Source organism: Mus pahari, chromosome 21, assembly GCF_900095145.1.
Source record: "Mus pahari chromosome 21, PAHARI_EIJ_v1.1, whole genome shotgun sequence".
In the NCBI taxonomy this organism is placed as follows: domain Eukaryota; kingdom Metazoa; phylum Chordata; class Mammalia; order Rodentia; family Muridae; genus Mus; species Mus pahari.
In genome coordinates this window covers 44,398,967-44,408,849 of record NC_034610.1, presented here as the reverse complement: position 1 = coordinate 44,408,849, position 9,883 = coordinate 44,398,967, and the positions used below count along the sequence as shown (strand labels likewise).

The window sequence follows — 9,883 nt, the reverse complement described above, 5'->3', positions numbered from 1 at the left end:
TTCCTTGTCTGCTAAGTGGGGACAGACATTCGTGCCTCACATGCAGGGCGCCTATCAGAATTCAGTGGGTGGGGCAGGGCACAGTGCTGGGAATAGTTCATGTTGGCACACGTTCAAAAGGGCAAACTAGAGGGCTCACTGGGAAATCTCACAACACCGTGGTTATCACCACATTGTTCACAAATGGGCTGGTTATGCCCATTTAAAGTTCCTCATTAAATTAGCAACTTATGATCGCACTTTATAGCTTTGTCAAGGGAATCAGAAAAATGCAATTGCATTCTGAATTAGAGGCGTGACTGAGAAACTTAGGCAAGTGCTTTTCTACATAATAGGGAGAATAGATAGATTTTAATAGAAAATAAATAGAAATAGAAAATAAAGTAAATAGTTTTTCTATTGGGTCAACAAATATTCATTTTTAAATAATGGCAAGTGATGTAAAAAATAAAATAGGGGAAGTGATGGTGTGTGTTGGGCATCAGTGAGTGTTCTGCAATTTAGACTGTGAGCTAAGCCCAAAGTCTAAATTACAATATTGCCAGACAATTCAAACTCATATAAATGTAAGTGATTTAAAAATGGCCAGGTAGTTTCTTCTTCTACAGGAAAATGCCAAATGGCGGATGATGCTGGTGCACCAGGAACACCAGAGGACTGGGGGTGGGGGGGGTGGGGGAGGCAGGTATGGTGTTGGTCAGGATTAGGAGGCCACAGGGCCCATGGAGGTAAAGCCTAAGACAAGATGACAAGGACATGAAGATCAAGTCCTTGGAGGAGGTTTGCCTAGTCTCCCTGCTCATTCGGGAATCCGAGATTATTGACTTTTTCCTGGGTGCATCCCTAAAGGATGTGGGTTTGTTTGTTTGTTTGTTTGTTTGTTTATTTTTGGATTTTTCGAGACAGGGTTTCTCTGTGTAGCCCTGGCTGTCCTGGAACTCACTCACTGTAGACCAGGCTGGCCTCGAACTCAGAAATCCACCTGCCTCTGCCTCCCAAGTGCTGGGATTAAAGGCGTGCACCACCACCACCCGTCAAGGATGTGCTTTTAAAGATCATGACAGCGCAGAAGCAGACCCGGACTGGCCAGCGGACCAGGTTCAAGGCATTCGTCGCTATTGGGGACTACAGTGATCACAACAGTCACGTTGGTCTTGGTGTTAAATGCTCCAAGGACATAGTGAGTGCCACCCCAGGGGCCATCTTCTTGGCCAAGTTCTCCATTGTCCCTGTTTGGAGAGACTATGGGAATGGAGTGGGGGACAAGCTAGGCAACCCCCACACCGTTCCATGCAAGGTGACAGGCTGCTGTGTTGGTGTGCGCCTCTGTGTCGGTGTGTCTCAGTCCTGCCCTAAGAGAAACGGGCATTGTCTCTACCTCTGTGCCCAAGAAGTTACTGTTGATGGCTGCAACTTGGTGACTGCTACACATCAGCCAGGGACTGACTGCCACCCTAGGTACCTTTGTCAAGGCCACCTTTGATTCCAGCTCTCTGGAAAAAGACTGTGTTCACCAAGTCTCCTTACTAGGAATTAACTGAGCATCTTGTGAAAACCCACACCAGCTCATTCAGAGAGCCCAGGCTCCAGCTATGGCTACCACATAAGGGTTTTTATATAATAAGAATAGGGTGAATTAAACCTGTTTTTAAAAGGCCAGGTAGTGCATAACAGTATTCAGGTTTAAAGTCAATAATGGTATCTGTGCTCATTTTAGATGTCATGGACTTTTTTTAATTTCCTGGTGTTTATTTTCCTAATATTTGAAAATAAAACTGAGAAAGCAAAACCCCCAAACAAAACCATTCTCTGTACTGAAGGTTAACCCTCGAGCAGGAGTCCTTGACTAACGTTTCATTCACCTCTACAAGACTGGTATTTTAGAATATTAACTCACGATTATTCTAAACTTGTAAGAGATGATTTTGACAGAAATCCCCATGATTCCTGGGTCACACACACATTTGATGTGGCTTTGATGTCGTGCTTGTGTGGCTAACTTACAGACACACCAAGTTCTTGAAGTCAGTTTTCTATTGAAGTCTTTTTCTATAAAGAACTTCCCACATGCAGTAGTATAACATATGAAATGAGTATCCTGTACTGGTACTGGTGACACTGCGTTGAGCCACTTTTTTTTTGTTTTGTTTTTTTTCACTTAATAAGCCAGAAAATCTGATGTGGATAAACGTATTCAAGAATATATTCAGAATATACTTCATTCAAACATACATATTTAGGCACATGAGCAAATGAATTTCTTGAGAGTTTTACTTTTATATTAAATTGGGAATTTTCTGCTCATGCTAATCTAAAGTTCTGTCAGTCAGAAATATTTCTGGAGGCTGGAGAGACAGCTCAGTGGGGCATACTGCTTGCTGTCCAAACACAAAGACCAGAATTCGGATCCTAGTACCTCCAGAAAGGAACAAAGGTGAAAGAGAAGAGCTTACAGGTTCCAGGTTACATCAAGGTTCAGGGAGAGAGCCTAACTCTAAGAAATACAGCAAGGGTCATAGGGCAGAACCCTGACAACCTCATCTGGACTTTTTGTGCAAGCATAGGTACCTGTACCTGCATACATATGTGGGCATGCAACATACACACACACGCACACATACACACACACACACACACACACACACATTATACTCAAAAGTATACACACACACACACATTATACTCAAAAGTATACACACACACACACACACACACACACACACACACACACACACTCTAGCAGATGAATGCCACCTTGAGAATCCTATTGAAAGAAACTACATGTTGCGAATGCCCCCCCCCACCCCCCTGTAAGCTATTTATCTGCCACAGCATTTTAGTTAGAGGAATTTGTTTTCTCTGTTAAGCACCAAAATACTGAGTAATTTCTAAATCTCTGTGCCATAGCATAAATATTCAGTTTCCATTTTGTTTTGCTATTTTTAGAATCTAATTTAACATCAGAATTAATAATAATAATAATAATAATAATAATAATAATAATAAATAATAAAACCCATTGAGTAGAAGGCCAGTTTTGCTCCTGCTGAGGAGAAGTAATTAAGCTTATACTTACTGCTTTTCACCTACATTCTTTCAAAAGCCAAATAGTTTTCTTGCCAGAAACCTCTTAAATCTCATAACATTCACAATATACACTGACAAGATGCAGGAAATTGGCAGGATCTCAGGAAGGGGTGACATGTTTATATGCTCACATTCGCAGCTTCCTTTGTGTCTTCTTCTGCTCCCTTTGATTTAATATCTGCTTTGAGTAGTAGCATATGCCGTCTTCTTATTAAATGCCCAAACAGAATGATGACTCCTGGCAAACATAGGCACCTCCTGGCAGTCCACAAAGGGCTTTGACTTACTTGCCCACTTTATGGCTTTCATCCATGTCCTTGTCCTCTGCCAAGAGGGCATGTGGAGACGGTAGAGGAGAGGGTACAGAGAGGAAGAGAGGAGAGCGAGGTGAAAATTGTCACACACTATTATTTCCAACACGAAAGTTAGGGTTTACAACTGAGTGGCATAATGTAAGAGAGAAAGCACAGAATTAAAAGCTAAAAACAAAGCCTGGGGTTCCAATCTGAGAAAACAACACATTTTTACAGCAGACCTCAGCACCTTGCCTCTGTCTCCTGGCTTCTTCCAACTGACCATTAGTACCATGGGACCACCTTCCACCTACCTCAGAACTCCATCTCTACCTCCTCTTCCTCCTCCTTTTCCTCCTCCTCCTCCTCCTCCTCCTCCTCCTCCCTATCCCCATCCTCTGCCTCCTCCTCTCAATCCTCCTCCTCATTCTTCACCCTTTTCCCTAATCCCTAAGGGATTAAGAAACGACTCATTATTTTGGTGCTTAACAGAGAAAACAAATTCCTCTAATTGAAAAGTTGTAGCAGATACGTAGCTTACACACACACACACACACACACACACACACACACACACACACACACACACTCCTTTAATAATAAGGCTCTCAAGGCATTCATTTTCTCATGACTTCTTGCTTACTTCACAAAGCGTTTGTTAAGTGACGTCTGTAGCTATCATTGTCAGCTAGGGATGTTACCAATGTTAGTGATTCCTTCCCCAACACACAGAGCACACACATATGACACACATGGACACACACAGTTTTACACTACCTTTTAAAAAAATTAGCTTCTTTCAAACAAGACAACTCAGGCTCAGAAAGGCAAATACCCTATGTTCGTGTGTGTGTGTGTGTGTGTGTGTGTGTGTGTATGTGTGTGTATGTGTGTGTATACATGTGTATACGTGTGCATGTGTGGGTATATGTTTGTGTGTGTGTGTAATCTCTTTTAAATATGCATAACCTGGTGGAGGTGAGCGTAGGTAAGGGCCAAGACACTGGAAGTGGTCCATGGACTGGGTAGAGAGCACACTTTAAGGAAGAGACAACAGTGCCAAGTGGTGAGAGGCAGCACTGAGGGTCAGTGGGAAATGGTGTGGGGGGCCAGGAGATGAGTGGACCCAAGTGAAATGTGCATGGCATCTCCGTGGGAAGCCCCAACTGCCATGGTACCCAGTCCATTGCCTGCCTTTTCCTCTGTGCCTTGATAGCTCCCTTCTTCTACTGGGTGGTTACACACACACCCCCAATCCTATTTATTCCTAAGGTCACACTCTGAACGCTCCACAGTTTACTGGTACACAGAGTGTAAACAGTAGAGCTTTATTCAATGACTTGATCTCATCAGTTCTTGTTAAATAACCCCTTGACTAGGCTAAGCCCAGTCTTATGACACCAGAGAAATCACGAAACTGGCCTGACCCTGACAGTAGCCCTCTACTGACAGGGCTCCTCTTGCTTTTATATTCCATGTGACCTGTTCTTCTCATTATTCCTTCATCCTTCATTATCTGTAACAACTGTACATATTTACTTTATCCTTTTTTTAAAGATAGAGACTTGATGTGTGGCTCTGGATGATCCAGTGCTCACTACGTAGCCCAAGTTGGACTTTAACTCCTAGCAATCCTCTGGTCTCAGTTTCTTTGGCTGTGAGTATGCACTTGTGTGTGTGTGTGTGTGTGTGTGTGTGTGTGTGTGTGTGTGTACATGTGTGTGTACATGTGTGTATGCACTTGTGTGTGTACATGTGTGTATGTACTTGTGTGTGTACATGTGTGTATGTGTGTGTACATGTGTGTATGTGTGTGTATACATGTGTGTATGTGTGTGTGTTGGTGTGGATGTACTTGTGCATGTGTGGCATGTGTGGATGGGGGCATGTGCGTGAAGTTTTAGTCAGGATCTCACACTGTACCCCAGAGTGGCCCAGAACTCACTTCACAGTCCAGACTAGTTTTACACTCAGGAATGTCTTTCTGTCCTTTCTTCCACAGGCTGAGATTACAGATGCACCCACTGTGCTCAGAGTATTGCATTTCTTTAAGCTTTAATCTGATATTCTCTATAGCATACTTTCTTGACAAGGTTTGGACTTACTGAATTCCCAATAAGAAATATTTCTACAGTGCAGAGTAAATTAATCAGCATGATTATAACTATAACATTATAACATTAATGAAGGAGGGCTGGTCACTGGCCTAACTCACTTTCTCTGCCCCTCTTTAACATTTCCCTTCAGAACTACCCTCCCTGAAGCTACCTTGGGTCCCAGGAGCTACACCTCCAGTGAATAAGGCTTTTAATGAAGGGGATCCAAATTACCAGAAGCAGTAGTAAGCCTTAAGAAGAGATCACCTTCATAGGTGTGCGCCCCTCTTGAGTGGGAGCAGTTGCCGCAGACAGGACCCAAGGCTGAACAACTCATCCGAATAATCCACACACGGCACGGCATGATATGTTGTTCAAAAGATGCAATTTACCAGCATGGCTAAAGTTTAAGCAATGTTTAAAAATTAATTAGAAAACCTTGTGCTGATGATTTAATTTTAAATTGTGAGGGTTTTCCAAGCCTTGTTATTTAGATTTAGGCACAGGGAAGAATGCCAATACAGCCTAAGCTCACGCACAGGCGGTCTGGCCCAAAGCACACACATTTACTTCTTATTCTCAACATCTGTGTGTGCGATGTCTTTAGCAAAAAGGGTCTTGTCTCTATGGTCAATGGAGAGTTTTTTCCAGTTGTGTTGAGGTTTCTGCCCTCTGAGCCAGCTGCCGGGGGAAGAGGTCTTTTCTCCTTTCCTGTGCCCTCTTGTCCCCACTCAGGTGGAACCTCTGTATCTGTCCTGGCCAGAGCTCCTTCCCCCCATTTCTCCTGTCTCTCTGACTCTCTGACTCTGGTATTCAGAGGGATGGCCACACCTAATCTGTGGGGATTCCTGGGGCGAGGGCTTTTGCCTTGAAATTCCAAAGCATTAACATGCTTTAAGGAGAAAAATGGCAGTTTTCTATGAATCCATTTATTTTGGCTAATTTGCCATTAGTCTGTCTCTTTCTGTCTGGTTCCCCAGCTCACTGAAGACACTGACTTAGATGTAAAAGTCACAAATTAACACTATGTTTCTGTTAAATAACTGTAGTTGATAGATTTAAGTTTTCAAATTGATTTAGTTAATGCTGCTAAGAACACAAAGACATTATGAATGCTTTATAGAAAATCACCAACACGAATAAGCCAAAGAACTAAAAATAAAAATATCATTTGTTATATATGCATATATGTATATATTTTTATGTGTGCATATGCGTTGTAACACTTTAACATAATATTTCTTACTAGGTGACATGATTAAACTGAAATTTAGTCTGGACGATTACAAAATCATTAGGCAAATATGTTGACTCCTTGATCTCCTTTAGAGGCCTAATATGGATAAAAGTATTATTTCAATCAAAAAAAGTGAAATCTACATGGTTAACATGAGACCTGTGGCTTAGTTTTTGCTTACAGTAATTCTTAGTACTGATTCAAATATCTGAAAAAAAAAAACAAAACAACTTTTCTTTGCAGCAGATGGACACCATAGCAGAGAACCACAACTAATCAAAATGCAGGGTTCTGGAGCCCAGTCCCTGGAGATGCATCTACTCTTCCACACTGATGGCTCAGGGGACATTGCAGACGATGGGGCAGAAAGATGGCAAGGCCAGAGCATCAGAAGTGTGCTGTGAGACCATCCCCATGGTAACGCCACAGGCTGTACCCACAAAATCTCACCTAACTATCACCTAGGCAAGGATGACATCACTGGACATGCCAAAGAGGATGGAGGCAGCTCGCAAGACCTCAGCTCCACACGAAGAACTGCAGGCACCTAAGGGAAGCTGAGAGCCGGAGAAACAGCCTTCCCCCGGGAAGAGCTCACCAACTGGTTATCCACTACCAAGTGGTCAGCGCCCCAGACAAACATACAAGTTAACACTATACCGACTGAACATATATATGTTGTATGTATTTACAAAGATATATGCGTGTACGTATAGGCACGTAATAACAACTGATGAAAAGAGTTCATGAATTTGAAAAACAGCAAGAAGAGTTAATGGGGGGTCTTGGGAGGAGGAAAAGGAAGGGAGAAATGGTATAACTATATTATGATCTCAAAATAAAAGATGGAAGAAGTACATGAATATTCCATTTCCAACTACAATAAAAAAGGCCTGCCTTCGTTCTTCCATGCTGGTTAGATAAGAAAGCACTTGATTATCCTAAGTCAAAAACACTAAAAACCAATACAAAATGCTTGTAACTTCTCTGCTAAAGAAGATACCCTGCTACCATGGAGACTCAGAGCTGCCCAAGGGCTCAGATCATCTTCTGGAGAGAGGAAGCTGGCTTCTGCTCAGAGTTTTCTTTTCAATCATCAAGTTCCCATGCTGGCCCCAGCATTCTCCCGTGATGTGTTCTCTTCCAGTCTAGGGGTGGCTTCCAGTGTGGGCAGGTCCTCCCTCCTTTCCAGGTCAGTGATCAGTTGGAACATCCCCAGATTTCTTTGTGGCTTGTTTTTCTTAAGTTTTTTTTTTTTTTAAATTTATAATTTAAAGATCTATCACCTGAATGAAAAAAAATTTCCCCTTTACTCATACAAGTCATATTCAAGTGGGTAATATAATTTTCAAAAACTAAGTAGATATGTTTTGCTACCATTATTCATAGCAAATGTTAACAAATTCTGACCTACTCATTTCTTGAAAACATTCCCATTGAAGAGCCAAACACCTTGTTGAGAACTTCCCCTCTCGAGGCTCTGGGTATAGAAGCTGAGAATGCAAACATTCGGATTTTCAAATTCACTTAAAACCATCCACAAAGAACTGGTCTTTGTTTAATGAAGTTGACCATTTTGACCTTGTCATTCAGTTGTTCAGTTCACATTGGAGAGTTTCTCACGCTAGTTGCTCTCTGGGGGGCGGGGGGACGGACTGGTAAGCTGTGTATGAATTTCCCTAGGACATCAGCCATGCGAATACCAAGGCAGTACTTATAATAAATAAACTTTCCGTTTTCAGATATGGAGACAAACATCAAATTATCTTGTCCTTTGCGTTCTTAGACAATGTCTTGCAGTGGGAATACAAGTGTTACTGAATGACATTTATTGGTGAAATTTGTTCCTACATCAATCTTGGCTGAGAGGCTATTATTCTCAAGATTATTATGATTATTATAAAATATTGTCAGCATCAAGAGACATGTCATCTTTGCCTCAACACGCATGCTGGCTGAGGTGGGGGCTTCTTTAGCTATTTGTATGGAACTCAGTCCTGTCATTTTCTGAATTACAGTTTCTTGTTTTCCTTATTATGGTCCCAGCAAGTATGTAACGTTCCCTTTCCTGAGCAATATATTATGTCTGAACAATTCCTATTTTACTTGCTCTTTAAGCCCTTTCATTGGGTGTGGTATTTTGATAACAAAAAGTCTTTATTCTGCTTGTTTGAGATACAAATCACCTTTTGCAAATAATTGGCATCTTACCAAGTGTGGCAGTTCATCCCTGCTCGCATTTGGAAAATGGAAACAAAAGGATCAGAAAAGATTTGACTTCATAGTGAGTTCAAAGGCAGTCTGAATCAAAATACATGCATATATACATGCACACATACATACATACATTATACATACATACCTGCATACGTACAGACAGACAAACTGAAGCATTAGTTAGCATGCTTGTGAAATGACTGTGGTTTGGAGTTGAGCATCCTCTTGGTATTTCTCAGTTTACTGGGTGTTTTCCACTGAGTGTGCAGTGATCGGACAATAGGAGGGACTATCTCAGGCACGGGTAAGTAGCTTCCATTGTCAAGATGACCCCTCACTCACTGCTCTGCTGTACAGTACAGTGAACTGACTCAGCATGGAAACCCTATCAAGCCCATCCTGGGGTCTATGCTTTGGGTCTTTTCTCTATATCTTACATCTAGTGTTCTGAGATTAGCACATTGTGCTGTCAGACATATTTATGAAACACAAAATTAAACAGAAAAGAATCATATACCAAGGAAATCTTTTAAAAAATGCCCACCTTAGCAACACAATTTTTAAACTATGTGGTGCACATTTTTTATTATAAAAAAATAAACCAACCAACCAATGAAACAAACAAACAAAAAACAAAAACAAACAAATGAACAAAATCAAGGCCAGGCATGGTGGCACATGCCTTTCATCCTGGCACAGAGTAGGTGGATCTTTGGAGTTCGAGGCCAGCCTGGTCTTCACAGTGAGTTCCAAGCCAGCCAGAGCTACTCTGTGGAATGCCATCTCAAACCAGAAACGTCAAATCAAAACAAAATAAATCAAGCAAGCAGGGATGAGGTAAATTGGAGTGTGTTAGAGTATCTACCCTAGAATGAAAATGCATCTTTTTTTCTCTTTTATTGGATATTTTATTGAGAATTTTTTTTCCCTGTGCCCATATCTTTGAGGTTTTT

The 9,883-nt window shown here is 41.6% G+C and overlaps 1 pseudogene; it reads left to right on the top strand.

The window, feature by feature from the left end:
- The first annotated feature begins 619 nt into the window (after window positions 1-619).
- LOC110337980 lies at window positions 620-1,446 on the top strand (annotated as a pseudogene).
- The last annotated feature ends 8,437 nt before the right edge of the window (window positions 1,447-9,883 follow it).